This window comes from Hyaena hyaena, unplaced genomic scaffold (assembly GCF_003009895.1).
Source record: "Hyaena hyaena isolate Hyena2069 unplaced genomic scaffold, ASM300989v1 scaffold_216, whole genome shotgun sequence".
Taxonomy (NCBI): domain Eukaryota; kingdom Metazoa; phylum Chordata; class Mammalia; order Carnivora; family Hyaenidae; genus Hyaena; species Hyaena hyaena.
The window spans coordinates 2501805-2528939 of NW_024080848.1; the positions used below are offsets into that span (position 1 = coordinate 2501805).

At 44.5% G+C, this 27135-nt stretch overlaps 1 protein-coding gene across 3 annotated transcripts in view; it reads right to left on the reverse strand.

Moving 5' to 3' along the window:
- Positions 1-17764, reverse strand: part of LRRC3B (leucine rich repeat containing 3B) — a 93955-nt gene extending 76191 nt beyond the window's left edge. For 2 of the 3 annotated variants that reach the window (XM_039242706.1, XM_039242707.1), the window contains exon 1: positions 17376-17764. The gene's annotated coding sequence lies outside the window, so the exon portion shown is untranslated. Of the gene's footprint in view, positions 1-15162; positions 15374-17375 lie in introns of those variants that run through there. The other variant, XM_039242708.1, reaches the window with a different exon arrangement.
- Positions 17765-27135: the final 9371 nt, after the last annotated feature.

Sequence of the window (27135 nt, forward strand, 5' to 3'; positions counted from 1 at the left end):
TTTGTTAAATGACTTGAACACGAGGGAAGTGGAATAAATGAGACACAGGATTTCTAAACATCAGACATGGGGAAAGAGAATGAATGAGAAAGGGTGGGAACAAAGAATTCCATATGTCCAACCTGGGAGGGGTCTGCACAAAGCAGCGCTTTTTAAAGTCACTAAGCACAAGAATTACTTAAGGAGCTCGTTAAAAATGCAGATTCCTAGCTCCCCAGCTGCAGCTATTCTGGGCAGGGCCCAGAACTCTTCAGTTCAATAAGACATAGGGTATTCTGATGAAGGGGGTCCTCAGAACACATTTTACGGATCACTAGCAAAAAGAACATAGTGAGGCGAGGGGTAGTAGTTAGTAGATGAGGCTGTGCCCAATCACCTGGCTGGGGGAGGTAGGGAAAGAAAAGACTTCATGAAAATGCACTTTCCGGAGGCCCACCCTAGCCCTTTGGAATCAGAATCAGAGCTGCATGCAGTGGGCCTTACGGTCAGGAAACTTTGCTCCTATGGTTTAAATGCTTAGTCATAAGAACCTGGAGCAGGGGTATTAATTCTTGTCTTCATCTAATCATCTCTACTAATCTCTGAACCTTCCATCTATGAAGCAGAGACCATATGGTGCCCCTGGAAGTAAATGGTAAATACCCATAAGGAAAGGCCCTTTAGGGGGTGGTGGAGGGGTCATATAAATGGATTCTAAGGAGAAGATGGGGAGCTTTGGGAAAAATACTGGATTAACAAAAAGAACTGTTTCATAGAAAGGCCAAAAAACTGGAAGGACAAGAATCTCCCAAGTTTTCCAGAGTTTAAATGGCCATGCTGTGCCTATGAACCCCGCTCCCATAGTTCCCCCATATAATCTAGACCCGCACCACCCAGTGCGGTAACTACTAGTCACAGTGGCTACCGAGCCCATGAAACGTGGCTCATATGACTGGGGAGCTTAACGTTTAACTTTATTTGTGATTACATTGAAAACCTAATACTCTAGTCACTGGAAAACATTCAAGCAGATTTGTAACAACGTGGATATGTGGACTTGCTTTCTCAACAGTCAGTTTTTGGAAATCTGAACACAGGACAAGTGTTTCTGATGAAAATTCAGCATCCAAAGGGCAATGTGCTACAAGCATAAAATACACACTAGATTTCATAGACCTGCTATGGGAAAAAAAACCAATAAATTTCAACTTAATTATACATTAAAATGATTATTTTGGATATTCTGAGTCAAGCAAAAAAACACTATTAAACTTAAGTTCACTTTTTTTCTTACATGTTTAATGTGTCTACTGAAAAATTTTAAATTCCTTAAGTAGCTAGCATTATATTTCTACTGGTGAGTGCAGTCCCATTCAAGACTGTAGAGAATGTGACTATTGAATGTTGTCATTAAATATTTTGAAACCATCTTCGAACACTAATTTACAGAGGGAAATGACCATTCCTCTATAAACTAGTCACCCCAGAAGACTGAAGGCTGATTCCAAGGATATTATCATTTTGGAAACTCAATCTTCTCTAGATCTCAGCCTTACTTTGCTTCCACCACAATGAAGCAGATTCCAGGAGAGCTGACAAGTCACTCCTGAAAAGAAGGCTTAGAATTTTCAAGTCCCAATCTGGTGCGCACACTTGGACACCCTCTACATTTAACAGCCCTACTTCAAATGACTTTGGCTTATTTCAAAACACCAGAGGGGTGCCTGGGTGGCCAGTTGGTTGAGCATTCGACTTCAGTTGAGCTCAGGTCATGATCTCTTGATTTGTGAGTTCGAGCCCCACATCAGGCTCTGTGCTGACAAACAGCTCAGATCCTAGAGCCTGCTTTAGACTCTCTATCTCCCTCTCTCTCTGCTAATGCTCTGTCTCTCAAAACTAAATAAATGTTAAAAATTAAAAAAAAAACCAGATCCACCCCTAAGCAGTTTAAGAATTAACAGATAAGGGGCACCTGGGTGGCTTAGTCGGTTAAGCGTCCGACTTTCGCTTAGGTCATGATCTCGCCGTTCGTGGGTTCGAGCCCCGCATCGGGCTCTGTGCTGACTGCCAGCTCAGAGCCTGGGGCCTGTTTCAGTCTGTGACTCCCTCTCTCTCTGACCCTCCCCTGCTCACGCTGTCTCTCTCTCTCTCTCTCCTAGAAATAAATAAAAAATATTAAAAAAAAAAAAAGAATTAACAGATAAGACTATTCACAACAGCATACGACTGGCTCTCAAAGAAGACCCAAAACACTCTATTGAAGAAACACAACAGCATCTCTCCCCAAAGAGACTAGTTACTAAACCAACCACAATCTTTAGGTCGAATTCTGGCATGTTTGTTAAATACATTACCAGACCGTGACATTCTTTTCTAACCCCTTCTGTGAATTTCATCTGTCTGAAAACTGTTCTCATTGTTATTTCTCATGTTATCAGCCACTGACTCACATTTTGAGACAGAGGTTTTCAACTTGGGCTTCATGGTCCCCAACTGAGGCCATGGCTCCAGTGCAGGGGAGTCTTTTCTGATCTTTTTTCCCCACTGATCAACAACTGGAATTTGGCATTTTCTCCAATTTTAAAGACAAGCAACAGACTACACTACTGTTAGTCAGTACCTGTGACATCACCCAAAAAAAAAAANAAAAAAAAAAAAAAAATCACAGCTTCCATTTTTTTTTTTTTTTTTTGGATATGGCAGCACAATTGTTCAGAAATCCTGAAATAGGGGCACCTGGGTGGCTCAGTTGGTTGAGCATCTGACTCTTGATTTAGGTTCAGGTCACGATCCCGGGTTGTGGGAAATAGCCCATTACCGGGCTTCACACAGAGCATGGAGCCTGCTTAAGAGTCTCTTTCTGGGACACCTGGGTGGCTCAGTTGGTTAAGCGTCTGACTTCAGTTCAGGTCATGATCTCCAGTTCATGGGTTTGAGTCCTGCATCAGGCTTTGTGCTGACAGCTAGCTCAGAGCCTGGAGCCTGTTTCGGATTCTGTGTCTCCCTCTCTCTCTGACCCTCCCCTATTCATGCTGTCTCTGTCTCTCAGAAAAAAAAAAAAAAAAAGAGTCTCTTTCCATCTGTCCCCTTCCCCCAACTCATGCTCTCTCTCTCTCTGCCTCTCTCTCTCTCTCTCTTTCTCAAATATATAAAAAGGAAATCCTGAAATATAATTTATGCATATCACAACTTTAAAATCATGATAGTTAATTCCTGACCACGGCCCCTTCTGATGCAGGGAGGGGATGATTGATCCACTTCTCACCTGGTAGTCATTCAGCCACAAAAGGGAAAGGGTGCATCTTCCCACCCAGTGACCCAGACATCGAGGCTGCCTAATGGCTGCCCCTATCTACATCTGTTTATTCTTCATGGATAAAGAGACAACTCAACCATTTAAGTGATTTGTTATAGTTTTGCAAAACCAGTTTAAATGAGAATGTTTAATTCTTCATAAGTTAGTGCTGTCTTTTGAAATATGACAGGCATGGGGGCTACAAGTCTAGACCAGGAAGGTTAGAACACACCTGATGGTAAAGCTAACTACTGAAGTGTGTTAAAGTGATTTTTCTCAAACACTGATGACAGATTATGCAGTGATATAGGTCATGCATAATATTGTAAGTTCAGTGTGACAGAGATTCCCAGAATCCCTGCGAATCAGTGCATTTTGTGGGTGGTGGTGGTGGTGCTCTTCTTTGTAATCTTATGTACTTTAATTTTTACATTTGAAGTATTTTTACATTTAGTTTCAACAAATTTAAAATGTTAATTTTACATTTCAAAAATAAGAAAGAGCAGATAGGTTTCACTAGACTGCCAAGAAGACACAGAGCATGAAAAATGGTTAGACCCGCCTGAACTAGGCACTGCATTACTAATCCAGGACCCTGAACATCCATATGTGTTTACTAGAAACACCTGCTATAGGTAGAACCCACAAATATTACCTGGCACTGGTCACAGTCATGTTCACACCCCCTCCTCCACCCACAACTGAGTAGAAAGAAGATTTCTCTGTATTACTCTCTACTGTTCTCAGCACCAAAAAAAAAAAAAAAAGTGACATAGAAAAGAACATGACATTTTAAAAGAAGAAATGGTGCACACATTTTCACCTGTTAAAGCCCTAGAGGTTGATGATGACTTGGAGGTTTTAGAGCTTGGGAAGCAAACAGCAACTTCCTAGTGACTCAATAAGTTACAATCAATTTTTCTAGGAACCAGTTGGCTCTTCCACCTGCAATATGAAAAATGGATTAAAATCTTGCCTGCTATTACTGAATCTATTTTCCTCAGTTAAGCACAATATGAATGTATATTTAGAAACACAGCAACACCTTCCAGTTTAAAAGAAAGCTATGCGGGGCTTAGAAGGGTGAAACCAGGCAGGGCAGAAAGAAAGCGACGCACATTGAAGACCGATATTTCTAGGCACTTGTCTCAACATTTAGAAACACCCGTGGCATCAAAACAATGCTGCCACTTTTGAAAATTTTGTTCTTTTTTTTTTTTAACACCAAAAGGCAGATTCAGCCCACAATTTAATATTGTCAATACATTTTCTTCATTACAGAACTGGCACCCCAACTGTTACCTAAGCACTTCACTCTTCAAATCCCACACCCACATGCTCTGAACTCATCTGCACTCAGATATGAATAAAGATGAATAGCATCTTGAGGAACTAGCTTCTCCATTCTCAAATGGCAAAAGCCATGAGGCAAACACCTCGCGGTGTCTGAGGGCTTTCTCAGAGGAGCAAGAGAGAACCCTAAAGCCACCCTTTTGTTAGGAAAAAACCTACATCCTTCACTGGCAACGTGCCCATCAGGGATTTAAAGTCCAAAGGAACTTCAGAAGTCCCTTTCTAATAGTGAGAGGTTCTGTGATTCTTCGTGAAGAAGTGACTTTTCTTTTTCCTTTTACTAAATTTCAAATAATTATGTTTTGGTAGGTCAGCAGTCCAACTCGGCATCTCTTTACAGAGAATGGTTCTAGGAGACCTTAATGAAATTGCAAAGGCTTGGAAATAGTCACTTGCTTGCATGCTGGGTAAATAGGAAAGCATGCTGACTGTATTTATTTTACTATCATTACGTCTCCGTGGGGTGGGCTAGAAAAAAGTGCAGGCTGTTAACAGCTTGGTATATACACACACATACACACACCCCACACAGTATATTCTAGAAGAATTTACTTTTCCTTCCTCTCAAATCATGCCTGCAGAAAATAACCAATCCTCAAACGGTTTTCCAAATATTTGCTTATGAATTGGATGGTTGTCACTCCATTCATTCGTGTCCATTCATCTGACAAGTTGTTAATGAAGGCCTACTATGTGCCAGGCTGGTGGTGAACATCACTCACACTGGTACCAACACATCTTTGGTCAAAAGAATGCTTCACAAGGTGGCTACGTGCCCAGACTAACCTGTGGTCACCTCCTGTATTAATTACCTCGGGCTGCCATAACCAAACACCTCCGCCAACGTGCCGGCATGGCCGATGTCTTTCGAGGGCTCTCTCCTGGAGTTGCAGCTGGCCATGTTCTTTCTGTATCCTCATGGGGACTGTTCTCCAGTGGGTGTGGTTGGAAAGAGAGGAGGCAAACTCTCTAAAATCTCTTCTTATCAGGCTCTAATCCCATAACGAAGGGCCCACCCTCATCACCTCATCTAAACCTAATTACCTCCCAAAGGCCCCACCTCCAAATGTCATCACGTTAGGGGTTAGGGCTTTAATAACTCTTTAATATCAAATGTGCTACTTCATCTGTCATGTAAATTCCATAGACCTCAGTCTTTCAATTCTATCTCAGAAGAGTGGGACTGTGGTTCCTCTGCCATTTGGCTTCTGCGGTGGTTATGACTGCGGGTTTCACACACCGACAGAGGATGGGAGCCAGAACAGCACCAGACAACTCAGTCTGCAGGACCCGGGTGGCTTAGGGTTAGGAGGAAAGCAAAATAGGCTCTGAGGCTCTCAGGTCAGCATCTAAAGCAGAACTCATAAGATCTCTGCAGTGAGGTCAAAATTCAGAAGTGCTATGCTTTTTAAAATCAGGTGTCCTTACTCCAAGGCCTGCCTTTCTCTTTGACGCTTCCCGTGATCGGGTTCAATCAGGCAGTACAGCAAAACAAATGAAAATAACACAAAATCAGAATAACAGCAAGATTCAATGTATGATCATGAGGTTTTCACAAAACTGCAATCACAGAGCACTTTCCGCCAGGGCTGAGGAAGCAGGGTAGGTGTGGATTCACCCCTCCGATACGTGAAAGGCAACTCCACTAAATGTAATTTGACTCTTCCAAGGTTTGATCGTTTCCTTAAAAGCCTAGATGATCAAAGCCAGCCTGGCATCGGAAGGGATCAAAGAGAAGAAAGTACGGAAATCCAGATGCAGGTTTTGACTCTAAACCTTAGTACAGCTGACTTCCTTTCAGACCATCCTCTGCCACCTCAAAGAAATAATCAGCACACCCCCCAGAGGCTGGAGGCATCTTTCCCCATGGTCTTGAATCCATGCGGAAGCAATCAAGAACTTTACCTGGATCTCCGACATACAGACTTCCACAATGGAAGATCAAGCTCTTTCATGTTTCTAACAGAACAAAGAGGGAAAAGACTCCTACATGTCCCTTCCCTTATCTAGTGTTAAAACTGAAAAAGCAGATAAGGACATTCCGGTATCGTTGGGTGACTTAAATCAGGCTGTACTGGATGGATGGCTGAAACACAACACACAGTGTCTAGGAATAATTCTAAGTCATGTCTGGTTCATTTCGAGGGCTTTATCTCCATAGTCCAAAAGGCTCCTCACAGCAACTTATGTAGGATAAGAAATATGATTGCCATTTAGCAGAAACCCGGGGCTCAGGGAGCTGAAGGGACTCTCACCTCTGGTCACACAGCTGATGGCAGAATCCTATTCAAAATCAGGAATTCCAAGTGCAGATTTTATCATCTTTACACAGGCTTGGGAGCCTAGAACTCCATTCTTCTGCAGGAGGCTGGATAGAGCCTGCGGATATGTTTTGTGTTTTGTTCTGTTCTGTTTTAATTGAGTTGGTCCAACCATTAAACATCAGGAGGTTTCACATAAAATCCTGGATTTCTGACTTTTTCGGGAAAACCAAAGCTCAGATCTGTCCTCGCACAGGGCAACAGAAGAGCAGAGCTAAGAGGAGACTGTAGCTCACTTTCCCGTGGATAACCCAGAACCCAGACATGATCAAAGACTCTCCTTCCACGGTCTCCTGCTCAGCTACACAAAACCCTATCAGCTCATGCTGTTCCCACTTCCATACCTGTGCTCACATGGCTTCCCTCTTCCTGGGACGCCTCTGCCTATCTTGCCAGTTTGGTACATGTAGCTGACCAGCCTTTCAGGATCCAGTTCAAATACCCCTGGCCCCACAGGAAGAACGAACCGGCCTCTGTTCTTGAATATTTTTTGTGTGTTTATTTAATTTATTTTTTTAAAGTTTTTAAAAAAGGTTTATTTATTTTTGAGAGACAGAGACACAATGTGAGCTGGGAAGGGGCAGAGAGAGAGAGAGGGAGACACAGAATCCGAAGTAGGCTCCGGGCTATGAGCTGTCAGCACTGAGCCCGATGCGGGGCTCAAATCCACGAATGGTGAGATCATGACCTGAGCCAAAGTTGGATGCTTAACTGACTGGGCCACCCCGGCGCCTCTTTTTTGTGTTTATTCTATTAAGCCTCCTTTCATGGGTGCATATTCCGTGCTGGGCACACAGTAAGCAATCAGCAATGTTTTGATCCATACTAAAAACAAAGAATTAAGTGGTACTTATCATATGCCAGATGCTGTTCAAAGCACCTTATACATATTAACTCCTGTAAGCCTCACAACTATCTATCCTTATATTCATTTCACCTAGAGAAAATGGATGTTTTAGGATATTTAGGCATATTGAAGGTTAGGAAATGTTCTCAGAGTCACTCACCCTGCCATTCAGTTGCAGAAGGGGAATTAGAATCAAGTCTGGCTACCTCTGGATAGACGCCTGGATGAAAAAAACAGAAGGAAAGGAGAGACAGAGGAAAGGAAAAAGAGAAGAAAGGAGAGGGACCCAGTCAGGTGAACTGTTAGGAACTGGGAAAGGCACGTTCTGTGGTAGCAACCACAAGGTCCCTGGTGGGGCCGGGGCAGTGGTGTCTGCTGGTAAATTTTAACAATGGATTCTCTGAGAAAAAAAAGCCCTGCTTTGGACTGTCTGTGGGTTTCTGTGGTGCCAATAATCCTACCATAGAGGATTTTGAGCTATCAACATGATATCGTGGAATGCAGAGCTGGAAAAAGGAAATGTGACCAATTGGTGGCACTAACCAGTACTAACACGTCAGCTCAGCGACACCAGAGTGCAGGAGGTACCTACGAAGGTGACACGGCGAGAGACAAGCAGGACCAGCTGAGGAAGGAACTATGAAGCCCTACTAAGGATGTAACCGTCCTCAGTAAAACAACAAAGGGTAATCTGAAAGGTTTTAGTAGGAAGTGACACATCACAGGGTTATGAAGATAGGCACCCAGTCAAAACTTCAGGGACCCCCTCCTTCATCTTTTCTACAACTTTCCTGAGGACAGTTACTGCTGCAAGGAAACTCGGCAAAACTTCAGGGACCCCCTCCTTCATCTTTTCTACAACTTTCCTGAGGACAGTTACTGCTGCAAGGAAACTCAGCAATGCTTTTACCCTTTGCCTACTCGATCCCTTCTTACCCATCAGCTGTACTTCCCTCTAGCACTCCCTCTGCCAACCACCACCATCCTCTTGTTCTGGGCTCCTGGAAGGGCTCTGGGGGTCAACAGACCCTCAGGACTGTGGACTGTCTACCCAGCATGACTGGTTCTATGGCAGGTCAGGGCTGGAGGGCCTAAGCAGAGAAGTGAGCTTGAACAGCAAAGCCACCAGGCGGAGTCTAAATAAAACAATGCCAGACACATCCTTGACATTAGAGACCACAGAGCTGGAAGGGGCTCTAGAAAGCCTTCAGTCTACTGGGGAAGTAGAGCAGAGGGCAGTCAACTCAACCATCCCAAAGACATCATGCTGATTTAAGGTCAAAGCTAGAAGGAGAATGAGGTTGTCTGGTTCCCAAATACTGTACCTGCATAGAAACAGGATATTTTCTGAGATGTTGCCTCCTCCTGCAAAGTCAAAAGCTTTCTTAGGAAAGCTTTTTCTATTAGGCAGGTTCTACTTCACCAAATAGAACAGACAGAAACATGGTGATCTTCACAATCAGGGATACCCTGTCATCCTCCGGTAACACAGGACAATATGAGCCACCCGTTTAGAAAACACTCTATGACCACAGTCCTCTTTCTATCATACATGGCCTTATTCACCAGTTTAAGAATTCAGTTCTCCTGATCCGGACCTTTCCCCATGGGTCTCCATCCACCTGCCGGCACCGAGGCACTGAGGCCGTTTCCTGATAAGCAGAAAGTGGGCTGGGAAAGGAAGTGAACCTTTAAAAGCCATTGTGGTGGCTCTGCCTTGAGGAAAAGAATGTTGGAGGGGAACTTACAACTTTCAGCTGAAATGTAATGTAGTCTGGTAATTCAACCTCACTTCAGGTGAAACTGGCCAAGGCGATGGGGCACGGAGCCAAGGCAGCCATTGGGATCTGAGATACAGGCCAATGTTCACTGAGCCGGGAGCCAGAGGCTGCTGCTTCTCCAAGGGAGTCTATTTTCTAGTTCTTACAGAGGCATCAACAGCCTGCCTGTGCCCCTGATGTGAGTCTCTTTCAGCTAACAGTGTTTTTGATTTGCCATTGCCCAGCATTACCTACAACCGTGATTCCTAGGAAGAGGGCCGATAATGCCAGTTCCTTGGGCCAGAGAAGTGAAAATTGGTCTAGAGAGAGAGAGAGCGATCCTAGAGAGATAAACACAGCTAGGAGCTCTGTTCCAATGCACTCCTAACAGTGTTAATTGCAGATACTAAATATGGATCCAAGGTTCTTGGGGTTGCAGACCTCTAGGGCCTTTAGCAATAGAATTCAAGTGATCCACAAACTGGAACAGAAAAAAAGCCACAACTTGGCTTACTAACATTGAACGACGGTTTCGTATTTCATTCCATCATAAATACAGGCTACAATACTGACATGTATTGCACCAGTGACTTTGCCACTGATAGAAATGATCAGGGATCTCGGTGTTACACACACATTAGGAGCTTACAATGGTGTGCGTGCTTGCGTGCATGCCTGTGTGTGTGCACGTGTGTGTGTGCACGTTGTGTGTGCGTGTCTACTGTTATAGTATTCTGGAGTGCGTTTTAAGCATTTAAACACATCATTCTGGGGTCCCTAAGCTTGGCAGACTGCCAAAGGCATCAATGGGATGAAGAGCCATTGGCCTGGTGGCGGAGAAGCCACATGAACAAGGGACAGGGGAATGAGGGTATGAGACCAGGCCCTCTGGCTTGAGCAGCTAGCCTGCCTGTCCGTTGGCCTACACCTTGAGGAATTATTTGGGTACATTATTTTTCCTTGTACACTTCTTCGTCCCTTTATCACTCCCATTAGCTTTTTTTATCTTCTTGTTTTTATGCCTTTTAAATCTTATCCCTCGGGTTTGGCGTATGACTAAATCTCATTTAGTCTTTCTGTGAACATAGCTGGGTTTTCTTCCTTCAGGTGGTCTGTTTTCCCTCCTCACCTACTTCTCTCACCCCCTTTCTCTCCTATACCTACCCGTGCTGGATCTTGGTTACCTCTCTCTTCGCCCTCCTGACGCAGCTGGCTATCAGTCCTCCCTCCTTCTTGAATTTTGCAGCAGGTACTTCAGGCACCAAGTGCCTACCCTCTACCTTGCATCAGGGAAGGGAACACGTTGTCTAGGGGACATGTTTCAAAGCAGCCACCAAAAAACAGACTGACCACCTGAATAAATGACAATAAAACATTCCACGGCAGAAGGGTACCTACCTTTGCCAATGCAAACTTGAATACAATTTGTAGGAGAACGGAAAACGTGCTTGCCTGATAATCCCTGCTGACCAGATGTCTAGGGAAGGTCAGCAGACCGGACCAGGATTGTTCTCAGTGCATAAATTCCCAGAGTAGCAAAAGGAAAGGATACTGCTTAGTCACTGCTATCAGGGGGAGCCCTCTGTAAGCAGGCCTTTACCAGCACCGCTTTCCTAAATCAGAAGTGAAGAGGTGAGACCAGAGAGAAAGCCAGTGTGTCTGCCTTTGTGACCTGTGTGCTTTCGCTTTGGACAAACGTACAAGTGCACTGCACCTCCTCCCTGCCCTCACCAGGGGAAGCATTCGTCCTGAAATAGCCAACTCTCCCAGCAAGGTGCTGAATGCTCACATGTAGACTGGAAATTGTATCAGTGGCCTAAAAATGAAAGGAAGAAAGAACAAAAGGGAAGAAATAAAGAAAAGAAAGAGAGAAAAAAGGAAACACATCTGCATTTGAAGACACGCTTCATTTTGTCAAGTGTTATTCTGTGTTTGAGAACGGCCCACAGTATTTTATTTTTTATCGGTTTCTATTTTACTTCTTCTTCTAAACAATGTTTATTTTGAGAGAGAGCACATGTAGAGGAGGGACAGAGAGAGAGGGAGAGAGAGAATCCTAGCAGGCTCCGTGCAGCTAGATCCCACAAATGTGGGATCCTGAACTGAACTGAAATCAAGAGTCAGATGCTTAACCGACTGAACCACTCAGAGACCCCTGTTTCCAATTTCATTCTAAGGCAAGGCACAATTCTTCTTTAAAAAAAAAAAATATTTGAAAGTGTAGTGACACTTACACTGGGGAGTTGTTAACATATGAAGCAGCTCGGAGAACTTGGGATAAACTGAAACCACAAATTTTATAAACTTGACTGACCTGTTCATTGATCCTCTTAAAGAAAAAAAATCTGTTTTCATCAGGGTGGTTCTTTCTAAATATCTGTTCATTTATTTACTTTAAATGAATTATATTGCCCTTGCCAATAACTCATCCTCTTTGGGAAAATAGTGTGTTCAAAGGCTGTTAGCTCTTGAGAAGACTGGAGATTTCATTCTCTCATAAAATGGCCATTTCATATGCCATGTTGCAATGTATTAATTTTACATTGTATTAATTGTACAATTGTACAATTAATTAATTAATTGTAAAATAAAAAAAAGGGTTTATAAATTATAAAAGCTTCCTCCGTGATTCCCAACCACTTGTAGAATAAAGCTCACCAAAGTCACAACCTGCAGATAAAATACTAGATTTCTTGATCTTATGGAATCTTCAAACTTAAATATAAATTAAGATATTACATATTTATTTAAAATAAAATACACGAGGGTAAGGCTTCTCAAGTTCTACGTAGTGAACCTTTTTTCGCTCCGCCAACGTCTTCTTCAAACTCCACAGAAACTTATTATGTGGCTTCTCTTGTTACTAAAAGTAGGTCAAGCTCAGATGTTCCAGTCCCTGATTATGTTTTCATTTTCAAATATCTAACCCAAACTGAGAATTTTAATTCATGCTATGTATAGCATAAATGCTTTCATTCATTGTGTTCCGAATGAAAAGTCTTCATTGGTTTTTTTTCACGATCTTTTCCCCAGAACATGTTGTTTAATAGTAATTGCTATTCTGCCAACAAACAGATATCAGTTTATATGATTTAAGGTAGAGTCACACGAAAAGAATTGTCCCCGCAGAAGCGCTTGTGTGGGCCCTTTAACACTACACCAGATAGGAGCCACAGAAAAAGAGGTAGAGAGGATGCCAACCACATAAACAGGATGAGGCTCCAGCTAAGTCTCCTGTCATCCCTGAAAAGCTACGAACTGGGAACCAGGATGTTGGCCCAGATCAAAAAGGATTCTTCTTCCTGTGGTTCCTAAAAGAGAGACCATTACTTTTGGATTTTGTCCTACCTAATTTCTATGGTACATCTTTTTTCCTCCAACACTGCTCTAATCTCACAAAACCGGCATCTGCACCTTCAGAAGGCTACTCCTCTTGGGATCGTTTGAATTTTCACGGTACGCCCTGAAGATGAGAGTAGCTATGCATATTTTTTTCTTACTTGCATAAAACAATATTCATTTCCCATAAATTCTCAAAAAAGTGAATGCTTCCCTTGAGAGATAACTGGGGACTCTGGGATTCAGATCGGTCAACCCTACATAGATGGCAAACTGAGGTGGTGGGTAGGTGGGGAAGGGGGAAAAACTGTATCTCCGTGGAGGCTCTCTATGGCCATTCCTGTCACCCCAAATCCCTTTATCCGCCAAGCTTCCATCCACCCCCACTCCAGGTTCTTGACAGCACTGACCCCCACCTTCACCTTCTCCTTCTCCACCCCCAGTCACTGCCTGAGGGCTTCTGTCCTGGCTTGTCACAACATCAGGAATGGAAACCCTATTGTAGGTGACATAAAGGCACCAAGTTTCCACCATCTGTCTGCCTATATTCTCACCCCGCATGTGACTCTAAGAAAACAGGCTCTTCCCAATCCCCCTCTCTGTTTACTCCAGTTGAGTTTTTCTTGATTCGTCTCCAGGGGGCAGGACATCCTGATATACCCTAGCTACAGAGAAAAGACATGGGATGTTCTTAGAAACCAAAACTCTGTCCTAAAGAATGACTAGGGCTGTATGGAATCGCTAGGCTGCTGAAGAAGGTCCCTTTGTTATAAGGTCTCCATGGGTGAGAAAGTGGCAAAGAACTACGTTTCCCCTTTCCGAGCCTCTCTATATCCACTATATCTACTAAAAAGACATTGTTTTGCCTCAGATTTGCATCACCCTAAAGTGTGGCCCAAGGGTAAGAAATCATACCCACTTCATTGTATTCAGAAGAATTTTCCCCTCTGATCTACTAGGTCTTCTCCTCTTTTTCCAAATACTTGGGAGTGAGGCCAGACAGGGCTACTCCTCTTGACAAAAAGACTGTTAAAATGATTGAAGATCCATTCAATTTTAATTAACGTCATCCAAAGGTTTGCCTGGTTAGTTAAATGTTGTTGATTTGAAGGTTTCTAAGTATTTGGTTGTAAGTTTTTCGCAAATGAGACACATTTGTGATGGTGTATCCGTTATATGATATTTTTTTCTGGTTAATAAGTTTTTCCCTAATTAATTTTAAGATGCAGTGGACATAATCTATTTATACATCAACGTAGTTTATTTTGACCAAGAGTCAGAAACTACTGGCTGTCTTAGGAACGCACAGAGCAGCCTTGAACACATCACCGAATCTCCTCCCTGCTTCTGGATTGGGGACAGTGATAGCTGAGATCCCTTTCGCTCTAATATTCTGTGACTCCATCACTAGAACGGGACTCATGTGCAAAATGCAGTTTCAACAGTCTGTAACTAGAGATCTCTGCTCAAATTCGGATTCCCTCCTTTCCACTTCTCCTCATATTTTAAAAGGGTATGTCTACCAAAAGCTTCCGAAAAGAAGTTCATTGCCAGCATCCAGTTTCCTAAATTTGCTTCCAGCACCAGGATCCCATTCTACAAAGATGCACCCCAGGAGACTCTGAGAGGGGTGAGATTCCCCATCAGTATCCCAAGTGCTAGGGGCAAGGACTGGCACTTACCTAGTATGCCTCCAGGGTTTGGAGTAAAGGGCTGGGAGCCCTCACCCATACTTTTTGTAGTGGACAAAAGGTCTTCAGTACCGAATAGGGCTGGGAGCTTAGGATACACCCAAGGTTCTCTACCTATAAGATTAACCAACTCCACCACTTTACTGGCTGAATGACAATAAACAAATAACTTAAGTTCTCCATGGTTTAGTTTCCTCGCCCATAAAATGAGGGAAAAATAACTTTGTTCTCCATGGTTGTTGTGAGGAGTAAAATTAAAACAGTTCGGGCAAAATCTCAAGAATAGTGCCTGGCACAGAGTAAGAGCTCAGTAAACCTTGGCGCTGATTATTATTACTACTACCTGTCTCCCCAGGCTATCTCAGCAAGCGGGGAGGGGTCGGGCCGGGCCGGACGGGGACACTTTGGTGTGGAATTGAAGTCTTCCTTCAAGAGTTCCCCAGGGACCTGTTCCAACCTGTTTCTCCACGCAGAGGGGAGTGGCCTGAGCACAAAGCCAGGTGATAAGCCTCTGGAAGGAAACTGGCTCTGGGGGTAAAATTCTCGCGGGGTGAGGGACTTGATTCTGGGATCCTACCTCAGGTGTCCAGGTAATTCGGCAGAAGCCAACGCTCTGTCCCCTGCGATGCCTGGCCTGTGAGGGTGTGGCCTTTGTGCTGGGAGCCGCACCGGGGAGTCTGCGCGGAGGGAATCCCCGTTCCCGCTCCTCGGGGCTCTGAAGGTGGCCGCGGGGACACTGGAGCTGGCTGCTCCGGGGGTGCCCCAGGCTGAGAGTGACCGACCTCAGGATTCCTCCCCCGGAGCCCTGGCAAGTCGACGTCTCTTCCGGAAGGGTCTGGCCAAGGCGTGGGGCCCGGAAAAGGAGACTGCGCTGAGCTCTGCTTTCTCCCAGCGGGTTACGAGAGAGCAGCAGACTTCTACCGGGCGACCGCAGACACGGTTGTGCCCCCCAAAGCCTGCACGTGGGAGGCCTGAGCAAGGAGGCCCGGAGGGTTGGAAACGGCTCCGGCCCCACGCAACCTCCAAATTCTTCTATGGGCCAGGGGAAACCCGGAACTGGACTCCGAGCCAAAGGCGCTGCTTGAAGAGGGGCGTGCACCTCCTCGGAGAGAGAAGGGTTAAACGAGGTGCTTCCAGGCCTTTGGTAGCCCACCTGGATAAACGGAGCCCGGGGGCCGCCCCTCCTTTGCAACAAGCAGTCTAGGCCCCCTCCCGCAAATGGTCTTCCATTCCAGATTGCTGGGGTGCAAAGGAGGAAAGAGCCTCGCCTTCCCGCATCCGTTAAAGCGCCTGGAACAACCAGAAGGACCCACCTAGGGGCCCAAACGTGGAAAGACCCACCTCTGCCCGCGGCCCCGGCCTGGAAGCCAAGTCTCCCCTCATCAGATGCCCACACCCCCTCACCCTGCGTTTCCCCGCACGCCCTCCAGCTCTCGGCTCCCCAGCCTGCGGGCGCAGCGTGGGGCTCCCCCACTCCCTCGCTCCGCCCAGGTGCGATGTGCGGAAGGGCGGGGGGAAAGGTGGCCCCCACTGCAGCCTCCGCCCCTGCGCTCTCATCCCACCGGTTCGAACCCCTGTCTACTTTCCAGGCGCTGGGGACTCCCCCCACCCCCACCCTGCACACACGCCTCTCCTGGGGACCAGGAATCCCCTTCCCACCCTGCAGTTCTGCAGACCTTCTTGACTCCAGAGGGCCCGGCAGGGAAGGTGGGCGTGGGTCTACGGACTCGGCTGCGGAGGTGGAAGGGTGTATAAGCGGGCGCCGGAGAAAGGAGAGGGCTCTGGTCCCCTTAGAGCCAGGAAAAGCATCCCTGGTCCCTGATCTGACCACTCAGTCGCCGCCTGAGACGCCAACGCATTCAGAATCTCGCCTGGAGGTTTGTTTCTCCTGGAGAGGAAGATCGCCCCATCCCAGGCACCCAAAAGCCCTCCCAAGTCCCCCCACCCCGCCACCCCCCGGGCTCTGGCATTCCAGGGCTCCATTCTGCCTCTCTGCACCTCCCCAGGTGCCCAGCCCCTCCCCCATCTCTATTTACACACCGGGGCCAGAGCTCTCCGGACTCAAATCCTTTTTCCTCCACGTCAGGTGACGGCTAGGACTGGCCCCTCGCCCACTTTAAAGGCAGAGCCCTTTGGTATCTTGTCAACCAGATCCACCCAAGACCCTCGCTTCCCCCCCACCCCAACCCCTCCAGCAACACTTCCCTCCCCAGACGACTTACTTCACCCACCCGGATCTGCACTTGCCGTTCCCGCGGCACACAGCCGCAAGCCACTCCGAGGGTTTCATTACCGAGTTCGGGGTGGCATACGCAAGCATGGACCGACTCCTGCCGTGCTAGACAGAGCCCCAAGGGTGGCCGCAGCCGCCTCCCATGTCCCACTCTCTAGCGGGAGCTGCAGGGAGTGAAAAGTCGACTAGCAAGAACACCGAAAAAGAAATGGGCAGAGGCAAACGTCAGGGGTGGTAGTGGGGAAGGGCGGGGGGAAGGGCGCACGCGAGGACTAGACGTGCAAGTTGCACGGCACGGGGTGAGCACCGCGCAGGGAGGGGGGCACAAAAGTTTGCAGACTATTGCACAGCAGTCGGCTGCAAGCGAGCAGAGGGTCGACTTCCCCACGCCAGGAGGGGTCTCTCCCCGGGTATGCGCCCAGGGGACCGGGGCTTGGAACGTGGCTCTGATCTGGGGTGAGAGTTCCCGTCTACTAGTTACGGAAGGTAAGGCCTAGGCACCCGGGTAGAGGGAGGACACCGCGCTTTGCGAAAAGCAACAGGCGGCTGCACCTTACCTTGCGCCAGTCCCGGGCCGGGGTGGCTGCTCCATCCTGGTGGCGCAGGGAGGAGGCGTTGGATGCGTCTGCCTGGGGGTGTGAGCTGCCAGAGCTGCGGCGCCGGCTCCTGCCACCCCGCTGCTGGCCGGGCTGCCCACCCCGGACCGGGCCGGCCGGGAGGGCTCGATCCCCGCCGCGGCGGCGGCGCAGGAGCGCGGGACGCTGGCCGTGCGTGGCTCGCCGGCGTCCTCCGGCGCCTCCGCCGAGCGAGGGTGCGGCCGCGGGCGGCCGTGCGGAGCGCCGCTCGGCTCCGGCTGCTGCGGCGGCTGCTGCAGACCCTGCGCCCGGCCCCGGAGCCTTGCAGGAGGAGGAGACAAAGACGCGAGCGAGGCGAAGCGCCGCTCGCCCAGATGCGAGCGTCTCAGTCACTAGAGGGGAATCGCCTCCAAACCCCGGCTGAGGATTAGGGAGGAGGGGCGAGGAGGCTGGGCACTGGAAAAGCAGCAGGGAACGAGCGTGACAGTCGGAGCCCTGCCGCCGCCTCTCCCGCGCTGCCCTCTCGCCACCCGGGTGGAGGGTCCGGAATGGGGAGAGAAGGCGGGGGCCGAGCGTTTGCTGCCGGAGGAGAGGAGCCGAGGTGGGAGTCTGGGCTCCCTCCGCCTCCCTCGCCTTCTTTCCTCGCACCCGGGCGGTGCAGAGCTCCTCTCTCTGGAAGCTACGGCCCCATTCTCTCTCCTGTTTTTTTTAACTACTGAGATCAGAGCTGAATAAAACTGGCCAAAGAAGCATAATGTGATGCGTTGATTGTCCTCTCATGGGGAAAAGGCGGATGCCTAAAATCTATTATGGCAAATGATGGCCTACTGGGTGCCAAGTACTGTACGTAGTAGTCTGTTCGGGGCTAAAAGGAATAAAGTGAGCTATTCCCCGAAGGCTCTATGTTCGAATATCAGAATGATTCCCCATGCAGTTCCTGAAGCATAAAGTTTTGGCTACGAGTCCTAAGCCCTGATCTCCACCCCCAACTAGTCTAGTTTCCCAAAGCGGAAGATGGTGTTAGAATTCAATTTGCCTTCCCATTGCAGGGATGACTTTGAATGTACAGCCAAAACGGAGTGTAAAGTATATATAGACCTTAAGAAAGTGTGTGTATGTGTTCATGTGTGTTTGCTAAGATGAAAGCAAATTACTGGTTTTATAATTTAAATAACAAATTATTTAGCAGATCTGCACCAAAATAAATAAATGAATAAAGAAACAAGCATTTGGGGCCAGAAAAACCAGCCTTCTGGGCATCTACAGATACCACCTTCTTCTACAGCCCTGTTTCCACCCCAGCCCTCACCCCTCACTCCAGGCAGAATTACTTTCCCCTTCTCTTTGCTGTTGCAGTCAATTTGCCAATCAATTGCAGAATTCACATACCTGTAGTTTTTTTTAAATAATTTCTTATTGCGTCATTCATTTGTGTTACCTCTTTTTTTCTTTTTTAGGATTCCACTGCAACATCTAGCCTTGTCTTATATCTAACGGGTACTCGAGGAAAACTTAGTCCATTGAAGGTCGTTTTCTCCTTTAAACGCTGCTAAATCCCTGCGTATCTAGAATTAAAGGAACTTGGGTGATGGAATTTTTGAGAGTTTGGGGCAGGAGAGGGCACATACAGTTCTACTCCCAGCTCCTCTGACCTAGCAAAAAGTATTTCATTCATTTTTGTTTCTAGACACTTTTCTTTTCCCACTGACCAGCCTACCTCTGTTTGCTGAATTCCCAGAAGCAAGAGAAACCAAGCTGTTGGGCAACTGCATTGAGCAAGTGATAGGCACTCAGTTGCCAGCACCTAAAGCAAACCCATTCCAGGTGGAGAATGACCAAAAAATGTTTATCATTCCATGACCTGTGTCAAGTATGTTGAAAGCCTGCCAAGGTCTCCTCATTCCCAGTGAGGCTCTCTTATTGTGGATGCATTTTAGAATAGTTTGAACAGTATTTCATTGCTGAGAGTTAAAAAAAAATGTGCTGTGTAGTTTAGGGATATTTAAAATTGTCTTTTATTTTCTACCCCCACTTCCTATGCATTGTAGGATGGCTACCACCCTAGATCGGGGTTGTTCTATGGGAAAAAAAGGTCCATAATGTGTAGGAGATCAGAAAATATGACTGGTAAGATATCTTCTATTTCTAAGATGAAACTGTGATTGGAAAGGCTGTGTTTTTTTTGTGGTTTAAGGTTTGTTCGTTTATTTTGCTTTACTTTTGTTTGTTAAATGAAGTCTTGGGACTTACGGATAGCAGGTATGTAATTTGGTATAACTTTTTTTCTGAAGGAAAATATGATGTAACTCTTGAAAGTATAACATTTTTGGAGGTCATTGTCCCTAAGATTGTACTTCTATAAATTTATCATTACAAATAAATAACAGATATACAGCAAGATTTATCTACAAGGTTATGCATTGCAGTGTTGTTTACACTAATGGAAAATTAGAAAAAAAAACCAACAAAACAAGAACTGAAATTTCTAACAAGACCGGAATAGTGAAATGTTTTTATAAAATGGATGTCTATAAACGAATACTGATCAGACGTTACACTGTGGCTATAAATGAGTTAAGTGAGTATTATCATAAATTATAGTTATAATTTTAGATGCAAAAAAAATCAGATGCACAATATGAGAGACACAATAATAAAAAATAACATCTGTAGTCAACAGTTGCAGGTTTGGAGCTATACATTTCTGCTTGCTAGCTATGTGATCTTAGACTTGAACTTCCAATTCATCAGAGGTGTAATTGGTTTATGTTATTTACCTCATTGCGTTGTGTTTTAAATGAAAGTTGTGAAACAGTTATTTCACAAGTAAGCACATACTACATGGTAAAATCTCAATATGTTTGTCTCTTGGCAATCATTAAATGTATCAAGGTGAATATCTACATATGTTTGGACTTCTGTCTAGAGTAATGTACACTCCGGTATTAATAGTGGTTAGCCCGGTTAATACAGGGATTACAAGTATCTTTTAAGATATATAGGGTAAGCAATAGCAGAGGAATTCTTTTTTTAATTAGTTTTCTTTTCATTAAAACAAATGATTTCTAACTATTGACAGAGGAAACCTCTAGACTTGGATGCTTTCTGCTCTAGTTGATTCACACCATCATCAACAAGACTTACTGACCATCGGTGTCACCCATGCTATAAAAAGGATAAATGACATGGCATGGAGTTTGTCACCTCTGATATAAACTTAGATTTGTTTTGTAGCAACCAGGAGTCAAATCCAGCTCAGCAAAATATGCTGTTTAATACGAGGAGCTGATTGGTTGCTGCCCCTGACTTGTCTTGACAACCTATAAAAAAAGAAGAGAGGCAGTATCAGAAGCTATATTTGTAACTTGATTAGTGAATTAAGAAGGAAGCCTACCACTTAAGGGTCATTGCATCCAATGACCTTCACATCACAGCAGGAGCCCCTCTGGCCCAGAGGTGGGGCTTTGGTAAAACCTATTATGTATGTCACAAATGTTACCTTACTTACTGGTGTTTTCAGTTTAACTATATTTAGAAATAGGGGTAAGCATTGTTTTAAAATCGATATATTCCAGTAATGTTACATCTAAAGGAAATCTCTTGAAATTTTCATTGTATTCTCTATTTGAAACTCTTTAGAGAAATAGAAATGCATTTTTTTTCTGAGCACTTGAGTTGATTTTCTGAAATCTAAATAGTTTTGGAGTGACTTAAATAAATGGGATCAAGGCAAGAAGATGTTAATATCATGAATCCTTTGTGGAACATGTTCCAGTTAAGTACTCTTCATAACAAACCACCCCAGAACTTCTTGGCTTAAAATAACAGCAATCTTTTATTAGCCTGAATCTGGAATTTGGACAGGGCTCAGGGAGGAAGGCTCACTTCTGGCCCACTCAGTGTCAGCTTCGGGCCGGTGGAATCACAACTAGAGGATTCACTTCCCAAATGGCTCACTCACGTGCCTGGCAGTGTGTGCTGGCTGTTGGTGTTCAACAGGAGCCAAGGCTCAGGGACCTCAGTTCCCCATGTGCATGTCTCTGATCTCTCCATAGTTTCTCATAGATTTCCCCACCTTATGGCATTTGGGTTCACAAAGAGAACCCCGATAGGAATCAGACGTTGCCTGGGTAATGAAAATCCAAGCAGGTAAGCAGTGCCCATTATACAAACAATCTAGTCTTCATACGTTATTGCAAGTTTTAACCCAGAACTCACTGGGCAATGTAAACTAGTGAGTCTAACTCATCACTTGGATGACTAGGGTAAATGAATCAATTTTTCTTCCATTTACTGAGATTATTTGGAATGTGAATTAGTGCACCCGCCATGGGAAACAATATGGAGATTCCTCAAAAAATTAAAAATAGAACTATCATAGGATCCAGCAATTCCACTTCTGAGTATTTATCCATAAAAAACACAAAAAAATCACTATCTCAAAAATATGTCTGTACCCTCATGTTCATTGAAGCATTATTTATAATAGCCAAGACATAGAAACAACGTAAGTGCCTATTGATGGATGAATGGATAATGAAAAATACACATACACACATGCACACAAAATAACACTATGGAATATTATTCAGCCATAAAAAAGAAGGAAATCCTGCCATTTGTAATAACATGGATGGAACTCAAGGGCATTGTGCTAAGTGAAAGAAACCAGACAGAGAAAAACAAATACTGTGAGATATTACTTCTATGTGGAGTCTGAAAAACAAAACAAAACAAAACAACAAAAAATAAAAACTCTTAGATACAACGAACATATTGGTGGTTGCCAGAGTGGAGGTTGGGGGAGATGAGAGAAATGGGTTTACTGTTTAATAAAAATAAAGGAATTGGAGGACTGGCCATGTATAAATTCACAATAATTTCTGTGTGTGTGTGTGTGTGTGTGTGTGTGTGTGTGTGTGTGTGTGGTATATTTAACAATTGTTCCACAGAGAGAAGACTAAATTCCCTATCATGTTTTTTTCATGGGCTTCTGCCATTTAAGTTTCTTCCCAGCTCTATCAGCTTTTTCTAGCTTCTCATGTTTACCCATCTTATCTTGGCCTTATGTGGACTCCTATTCAGGCTAGCGATTGACAAGTTCACCTCTCCTAGTAGACTTATCATAGTGGACTAAAGTTTCTTGAGAGCAGAGACTTTATTCCAATCAGTTTATGCCCCCATAACTGTCAGCCGAGCCATGCAAGGAGTGGGTGCTTATACATGCTTATTGAAAAGATGAATAATTCAATACCCCTTGCCTTTCCGATTCAATCATTCTATCTCCAAAATGGCAACATTGCTCGTGAGCTGCTCCACAGGGGAGCTAATTAATTCTCTGAAACTGGAAAATGTTTTGAAGTTCCACAGTACTTTGGAAGCACTCAAGAACATTAATATGTGCAATAAAGACATTATTATTACTTCCCTGACATATAAATGGTGAATAATCCATTTTAATGTGTTTGTTTTGAATATGCTCAACAAATTTGCAGGAAGTAATGTATTGTTGGCTCATTTCTACTAATGGACACCTCGTGCAGGCTGAATAAGATGTGGCCTCTTCTGGCTCTATTGTTTGCTCATCCCTCCAGCGTTCAGAATCGCTGTTATACATGCTTCCTGCCAGAAAGGTGTCCAGGATATGAGAATCAGCCTTCTTGGGGTTCTGTGTCTTGACAGGTCCTATGGGTACCTATGGGATTCTAAGATTGCACTCTTAGTTCCTTGGCCATATAATTATTGTGGGAAATGTCCTGTAGCTGAGTGATCCAATAAAGAATTCCTATCCCAAGGTAGAACTAGAGTCTCTTCCTGAGCATTTTGGACAAGAAAACTGGGAAGCCTGGGCTCATCTCTCTGATGGCTGATGTTGCAAGATGTAACTCATAGGAGCCATGAGAAGGCATGATATCTGACATGTGGAGAAAGCCACACCACACAGGGACAGACGAGAGAGGCAGAGTGAGTCCCTGGTTCAAGCTATTTGGAAGTCCAGCCATGTCTCTTGCTCTCCCTTGCTTTTATCCATCCTCTCTTTTCAAGAAAACTCCTTTTTGCTTAAACTAGTTCCAATTTAGTTTCTGTCTCTTGGGACCAAAAAAATCCAACTAATGCAACATCAAAGAAAGATTTGAGAAGTGCTTCTCAGAATATGTTTGATTAAGGGTTGGAGAGAGAGAACACTTGGGGACAGTCTGATATGAGGCTTATATTTTGAGAAGTTAAAAGCCAGTGACTAATATACATTGAACCATATTTTTTCCAGATAATAAAAATAGGATCTGACATGTAAAAGCAGGATCCCAATGTTTTTGACTTACTAGAATGTAGGCTTCATGAGGTAGAAATTTGGATTCTTTACCACTCTACACTGTACACTGATGACTACAATAGAATTCTGCACATAGTAGGGGTTTCATAAATATTTGTTGAATGAATTAATGCATTTGCTTGTTGCATCTCTTCCTTAGTCCTAGGAAATATGAAAAATGAGTCCTTATTGAATTCATACTACATATCAGCCACCGTGCTCAGTGTCATCAGACATGTCATTTAGTGTATTACCTGACCTTGGAATGGAGGTTGTGGGCGGGAAACGACTATGGATTAAGGGAACTTGTTCTAAGATGAGACAGTTTGTTCAAACAGTTTGCACATAGATTCTATATGTGGGAAGTCAGGATTTGAACCCATGAGCATCAGTGTCCAAAATGTGTGCTCTCTCTAACATACCACATCCACATATTAACATACAGGGCAGAGATCTCTTCTGGAGCAATAAACTAAAAGGGGATAGGGTTAGACTGGAATATTTCTTCATATATAACTCCAGCTCTAATTATCAAGGATTTAATGAACACAGAATTAGTCCTCTACAAACAAGTAAGTGCAGGTCTACAGGGTTACCTCTAGTACTCACCAGTCAATATCTGCTTAGAAAGTCTCATTTTCAGGATAGAAACTCTCCTCTTCTCCCCCTTGTCTTTCCCTGGAAGTGTTAGGGGACTTACTCCTTACCCCCAAAACTGATGGAAATTGATGGATAAATACCCTATACCCTACTCCTCTTTTCGTTTGACTCCGAGGCATGTTCTGCACTGTCTCTAAGGGGCCCTTGATGTGGTTGTGCCCCAGTGACCCACAACACTAATTTGGTCATAAGTATACCCTTTATTGGTTTCCTTCCCTTCCATGTCTCATTTCCCTAGAGCTCTTCCATAACTTACCAAAGAAACTACTCAAATTCTCACCTTTATCTCAAGGGTCTGCTTCTGGGCTCACCTGAGCTAAGGAGCTAAGTCATCACTCTGGCCCCTTTATCCTCATCCCTAAGGGAGATGATCAAATTACCTGATTGGTGAGTTTGAAAGATTAAACTGAACATTATCTATTACTTCAACTCTTTTGAAGAGGGAAAGTTCATAGGACATGCATGTTTAGACCGCTATCTGCCATGGGCTTAAAGCCTTGCCTTCATGAGAGGGTCTCCAGTTAGCAACTGGCTGGATAAGTCAGCTTATTTCAGGAGTGATGTATTAGGACACTCACCAGGTCCTTCCAGATCTAAAATCATGCTCTTCAACCAGCTTTATCAGCAATATTCACATGGTTCATAAAAGCCAAATGTGGAAATAACCCAAATAAATATCAACTGATTAATGGATAGGCAAAATCTGCTCTACTCATACAATGGAATATTATTTGGCCATTAAAAGGCATGAAATATTGAGACCTGCTACAGCATAGGTGGATCTTGAAAACATGATGGTAAGTAAAACAATACAGTCACAAAATATCACATTTAATATTATTCTATTTATATGCCACGCCTAGGAGATTTGAAGAGACATAGAATAGATTTGTGGTTGCTTAGGGCTTGGGCGTGTGGAGGGGAGTGGGGAAAGGAGGAGATAGCTGAAGAGTGTGGGGCTTCTTTTCGAGGTGATAAAAATATTCTAAAAATGACTGGAGTGACAGTTGTCTGTATCTCTTAATATACTAAAAACTGTTGAAAGGTAACTTTAAATAGGTTAACTATACAGCATGCGCATTATATCTCAACAAAGCTCTTGAAGTAAGATCCACATCGTGATACAAAATGTTAACATTAGGAGAGGGTGGGTAAACGGAATGCTCTGTACTATCTTTCCAACTCTTTGGTAAGTGCAGACCTATTTTAAAATAAACAGTTTATAAATTGGGTCTAAACTTGGGAAGGTCTGAATTTGGAAAGGGCCAAAACTTCTCTGATTCAGTTTCCCTACCTGAAGGTAGAACAACAGTATACTATTCATCTCATCAAGTGGTTTTAAGAGTTATACACTCTCAACTGACATAGTGTATATAACACTACTATATCTGGAAAATAACCTCTCTCTCTTCCTAACTAACTAAAATGGGGGTCTTTTCAAATAGGTGCATTAGACAGAATCATCAGTGTGTCTCAGGCATCCTGTTTTTCCCCATGATCTTCATTACCCTCGTGTTCAGATGTGAGATCTGGTTTCACAAGGTTTGGTCAGAGGTTAACGTTGACAACACTACAATTTAATAGGTATAATGAGTCAACTCAGTTTGTAATGCAGAGATTATGTGGTGGTAGGTTTTGGCAGGGGGCAGGGAGAGGGGAGAAGCTGGGTGACATTAACAATGGATGCCAAAGTGGCCCTCCTTAGCAATTAGTTGTTCTTGTTTCTTTTTGCCTCCCGTCAAAGCTATTTTTGTTATTATTTGTGCTTTGTGAAATGGTATCGTTCCATCAGACCCACATGTAAGCCTCAAGTTGCTGATGCACGCTTTCCTTTCCTCCTTCTGTAGCACTTATGGAAGCCAGCACAATATTTCTGCGAGCTGGTCTGGAGTCAGTTCTGTATCTAATTATGGGGTTGATTTTCTTCTTTTGTATTAAAGTTTTCTCCGCCCACTGGGGGTGTTAGGGATTTGACAAGGAAGCTTTCCCTATGGTCCTTGTTTCATTGTAAGAAGCCAAGGGCGTGGGGGAAATGCCCTTATTCCAGTAGAGGCTGGGGTTTCAATCCTTTCTTTAAATTTAAGGGACAAAGGAAGCCTCAGGCAAGCCATTTAATTCCCCAGGCTTGAGAATTGGCCTAAATCATCTCTTCCTTAACTCTCAGTTCCTCTTAGGGCTGACATTCTCCAAAACGTAGGCATCTTCTTGAAGTTTACTGACAAGTAGTTGCCAAACACCAGAGCAGTGCTGATATGTTGTTAGCTAATATTATCTCTCATCTGTTGGTAGCATCTTGATGGGAAATCATCCCTGGGGAGCAGCCCTCTTCTGGAGTCTGCTCTGAGAACAGATTTAGAAATGGCAGGAAGAGGGGATTATGGAGAAAATGGATCCCTCCAGCATGGACAGAGATGGCGTCATTCTGTTATGATTCTGAAACAGATACAGAGAAACCAATGGAAGGCTGGCCTCAGTGCCTGCAAAAGGAGTATTACATAAGCGCAGTTTTACTTTCTGCGTTAATCTTTGCTGAGGTAATTGCTTTCATTCTATTTTCGGCGTGTTGTTGGCAATGCTGTGTGGCCTACTGACAGTTGTTCAATAAAAATAGAGACCATACCCGAGAGGAAAAGTGCAATAATCACACATGGCCAAAGTTCTTTGAGCCACCATACTCAATTCCTCAAGAGTTACATGGCAAGAGGCACTGCTAGAGAGTTTTACTAGGAATTAAGACTGAGTTACATTTATGGGCTGTTGGGTGTGTCT